The sequence below is a fragment of the Diadema antillarum genome, unplaced genomic scaffold, assembly GCF_040938485.1.
Source record: "Diadema antillarum isolate AM-2024a unplaced genomic scaffold, OU_Dant_1.0 seq00000069_RagTag, whole genome shotgun sequence".
Lineage (NCBI taxonomy): Eukaryota > Metazoa > Echinodermata > Echinoidea > Diadematoida > Diadematidae > Diadema > Diadema antillarum.
In genome coordinates, this window is record NW_027271168.1 from 718321 (window position 1) to 723827 (window position 5507).

Genomic DNA, 5507 nt, shown 5'->3' on the forward strand with positions numbered 1-5507 from the left:
TCTGCGGGAAACTTTCCGCATCCAATACACACCATATGGCATGAAACACGTGGGGACACGCCAAAAAAAAACCCTACTTCGTTTCAGACCATGAACGAAGGGTCGTGCATGCTTACATTCTTTATCATTACCATTTTATATCAAGTATATCAAGACTTATCCTAACCTGCTTGATTTGGAACTCTTTCATAGAAAATCTGATTCGTGACGCAATATGATAAATGGGCTAGTGTGGTTTCGTGTTAAAAAAACAACCTGTACAACATTAACAAAATTGGTACAATTATATCATAAGTGACCACCTAAAATTATTTCTACCTTGAAATGTTTCATCGGCATCACGAATCAAACTAAAAGAAAAGTATCTTGATAAGATTTCATATTGGCAATTACTTCCTTTTGAAAAGAACGACAATTAAATGTCCCAAATTAATCACGAATATTGCTGAAAAATATAATCATGGATGGACAGCTCTACCCAGTGATGTGAACAGGACATCACTGTTTTGCAGAAAGGTAAATGATATATTAAAGATTAGATTCTAAGAATTAACATTCTTAAATAAAGCCCGTCAGAGTTGGATGTTGCTAACTCACAAAATCAAAGATACCGGAAGGCTACTTTTGTAAATTTGGGCTTTAACCTAAGGTTGAATGCAGGTGATCGTTTTGTGTAACGTTTCGTTGTATTAAGTAACATGGAACTAAAAGAGGATTCCATATTCCATGGCAAACACTGTGAAGTGATTCAAATAGGATAGTCAAGATTATGCCAAAGTATCAAAACTTCTGCCAACTGTTTTCAAAGTCGAATAGTTGTGTTGTTTTTTTTTTTTTTCATGCAAATGCCACACTCACAAACTTCGTTGTCGCGTAAGGGATAAAACTATCCGTTAAACCGGCCGTTAAAACAAACAAACAAACAAACAAATAAATAAAAGACAACAATACAAAACCAAAATGGGTCTATTAAAAGGTGAAAACACTTATTATGCTTAATCCTATGCTTCCAAACACTCCAATAGACATATGCAAAGAAAAGTTTATTCTAGCAAAAACCAAAAATCAGTATATGCTATCAGGAAAATCAACCCATACCACTTTTATGAACTTTGTAATGGAGAGCATATGAAATGGACATGAAAATGAAAGAGGTAAAACGGAAATCTTTCGCTGTTAAGCAATTCTCAGAACCAAAGCGAATAAAGAATATTGCGATAATTACATCTTCCTCGAAATTCATCTTCGAAATCATTATTTCATTTCATTTTTCTAAGACTGATTGTTCTTTTTTTCTTTTTTTAAATTTCAATAACATATTGTCAATTAAATCTAAACACACTGTGAGAAACATTGAAACCTGACTATTCTTTCTTTTTTCTGAATTGTACTTTCCATTGCACTCCATACATATTATAGAAAGAAGAAAACGTAATGTAATGTAAACGTAAAGATTTGTAATATACTGTCATTAAAGATTTAAGCACCTGGTACTGTTCTCGAACAGAGTGACAACGATACAATTAGATGGATAGAGGAAAAGGGCGAAACCATACAACCCGTTATCTCATGTGTGTACTATTCTAATTATTAGAATCTAGTTTATACATAATATCAGTGAACATTCCATCTAGAATCTTGAGATGGCATCAACAACAGGAAAAAAAAAGTGTACAAATTTTCAATTTATCACATTGAAGTTCTGTTTTGTTGGCGGTTGAATGAATATCTTTATTAGATTATTAATGTAATGTTGATATGTGAAAAAAATATAGGAAAATTTTATGAGGTTGTAGCAAAATCACTGACACTCACACACACAGTCACACACACACACACACACACACACACAAACTTTAAACTTTAACTCACCCTCAATTTCGTTAAAAACAAGTTAAAAACAAGTTAAACTAAAACGAAATTCTCTAAAAACAATTTATAGATTTTCAGTTTAAAATGAGTCCCTTTTTTTTAGTGCTTGAGTCTTAGAAAACGTATATTTAGGATGTTTTTGTTCATGAATCACTAAATCCCATTTCCTCACAAATGAATTTATACCATTTGACACTTTTTGGGGGGTATGTTTGCATGTTTTAGTCCGCACTTGGAATACAAATGATAAAACAAGACTAAAAGAAAGCGATATGTTAAAAAACATAAAAATAAAGGAACAAAAAGTCAGGCATATTTCTGGCATCTACTCTCTCGTGACTCAATTTCCTCGTCACGTAAAACATAATAGCTAAACTCAGCGGTGCAGCAAACCCTTGATCGTTTCTAATTAGCCACATTACCTGTTCACAATATCTGACTTACATACTAGAGAACGGAGGCAGAAAAATGTTAGGGGGAAAAAATTCGAAATCGCCAGCTCGGTTTTATATGTCGTCACTACGAGACAGCAACATCGTCTAGCACACTGCAGCAAAACAACAGATGACATGACGAAGTGGTCTTTAGACCACACTAATTAGTCAGATTGTCACTTTTTTTTTCTAGGGTTGCTTCCCCTATCAGTCGAAATCTTAGTCCCTGGACTCGAGACACATACGCCAAAATGTTTGAATGTGATTTTTTTTTCTAGCTCATCTCTTTCATCTACCGCAGTGCTACATCCGCAAGAAGGGCTATCCCAGATTGTAGACACTCATTAGCGGTACGTGTCTAAGCCGAAGTTTGGAGCGACGAAGCGTGGTGCTAGCGGATATTGGTGATTACGATTGGCGGGCGATCCTTAGTTGGTCATACAAGTAGCTGCCTCACTGGCCGGGCTCCTCTCGGCCACGAGAAAGGTGAACATGCCGATCCCTCCTCGTGGTATACGACCAAAATCAAATGTAGCAAATGAATAGACAATACTAGGCACAGTTTCTTGTCTGAATGGTCTAGTAAATTCTACAGCTTGACAACAGGACAGGCACGACAAATGTTTTCTTTCTTTATACGTGTTGAACGACAGAATATTTGCAATTCAGCTTCATATCTGAACATAGACCTGAGTGATATGCCTAGCTCACCAACTCGTCTCAAGTCAACACTCTATTCTTCACGACGTTGCGTTTCGCTGCATCAATGTGTTACTCGAATATACTATGCAGGTGGTTAGATCCACAGTTTGTCAACAATAATATGGTTACAATACAACTGTATCTCATTCTGCTGTCTATATTCCCAAGGAATAACTATAACACTACGATGAAAGTTAACCCAGTGTGCCGGCATGCCTGTATGCATGAATGTATGCATGTATGCATGTATGTACGTATATATATATATATATATATATATATATATATATATATATATATATATCTACTCCATTAAGGACTCCACCAATGTTGGTCATCAAAAAATGATTACAACAACAAAATTTACAAGGGCTTAACGCTCTCTGAAGTGTCTGCGGAGTGTTTGGTTTGGGTTTCAGCAGAATTTCGAGTCAATGATCGAGCCTTGACCATTACCGCACGATTTCCACATCATTAAGAACTTCCTTATTGCTAGGTATATTGTCAGGGATGTCGAATTGTGGAACACGACCTCATTGTCGGTACGTTCGCATTTGATCGTCAGTTAGTTTATTTATCAATCAGATGTCGGAAGTAGACAAACATACGTAATTTTAACGTTCCATGACTGCTAGAGTGTACAACAGTTATTTCAGTAGAAGCAATGCTGGTTACGTCACCTAAACCAACACACTCCCACATCCACATCCACAAGAAAAAAAAAGAAACACGAAAGAAACAGAAATAGATGTTAATAGCCTTATTTTGTTATCAAAGTCACATAAACAATTACTTCTGTGTTTGAACGCATTCCGTGTCATATAGACTACAAAAAAGATTACTCGATTCTATCATGAATATTTTCTCTTTCCTTTGTATTCATAAATCTGAAATGAATTCATTTCATCAACATTTAAGCAAGTAGGAGCGTGCCGAAAGAATATCTTCGACACAACATCAACGGCAACAACAACAATGACAACAACAACAACGACGACAACAACAAACGATTGTCAAGTTTGTCATCTGCGTGATTTGTAAGATTGTAGAAACAGATATAGAGAATTATACAAAAGACATCCATTCAGAAATACAAACACGCCACTAGAGAAAGTAAGAAGTATAAGAAGAAGATCAAAGACGGGGTCAATGACACTTCGCTGAAATGTGCATTCAACCAGGACTATTCGTTTATCAGGAACAAAACAGAGCAAACGTGAAACACTTAAAGAGTTCAAAATAGACACGCACAGCAATAAGTTTGAAAACGATGTGTAGGTTCTATAACAATGAATATGAACATGCAAGAAAAAATGCTAACAGACTAACGTAATCATACTCATAGATTATAGTAAGAGGGCAAAAGAAGGAAGAGACAGATACTGATTGGAACATATTCATATTCTCTTCCTCCAGATTTTCATAGATAATTCGAATCGCGCGGGTAGTTATCTGGTCAGACGATTTGTCTCAAGCCCGTCACGTCTCGGCAGTCTTCCGGAACGGCTCAAATTCGTCCGTCACGGAGATGGCGTCAGCATGCTAGGTAAGCATGGAGGAGCACGGGACTCTGTTTTATACTTACCCTCTAATTCCTGTTGACTCATTTCAATCATTGCAGAGAAATCATACTTCAAAGGTAAGCATTGGGTTCTCCTGAACTCAACTAAGACGAACATCATACACTGTTCGGTCCCTCAAAAGCTTTTATTTGATTACGCAAAACAACAAATAAAACAACAAACGGTGCATCAATACCCGTTGTCCTTGGTCACTGTTTTACTATCACTATCGAGGGGTCCTAGAGTTTTATTGGTCCAAAATTGTTCACGTGATGTCTCTTTTAATCTTCCCACTACTTTATCTTCGGGCAGGCGCTCCTTTGCAAATTTTCGAGTAATGGAAAGCGACACAAGATGTGGCCATGAAATTTCTCTGTATTGATTTCTCTGTAACCCAGGAACATTCGTTCTGGAGAGATAGTGATATCGTACAACCCGCAAATAAGTCGAACGCATGTGGCGCTAATTTGACCTTTCACCCCATACTCGATAGATATGTGAGGTCATATTAGGCCGTTGTCTTTTTAAGTAGGTGAACTTTAATTTCGAGAACGCCACCCCTGCCCTGCCTACTGCTTACTTCGTTCTTGTGTTCACGCATTAGCCGTTGGATGCGTGCTACCGCTTGCACCGTAAATACGCACCCACTGTCAGTCAAGTCAACCCAGGGGACACGACAATAACATCTAAAACCTATCGTCTGCAGTGATAGAGTTACACATGGCAAATATTGACTGTCAGCGTCCGTACCCTACGCCTATTTATTTTTGCATCTTAAGTTGTTAGTTGACCATTACTATCATCAACGCAGTGTGGCTTCATCGTTCATGTATCGTCGGGAGCGAAAAGGCGGGAAAATATTACTTGAAAAGTAGTCCAAAACGGAGTATTGTTGCATTCTGAAAGCCAATGACTAGCATCAACGACTATTTGACAG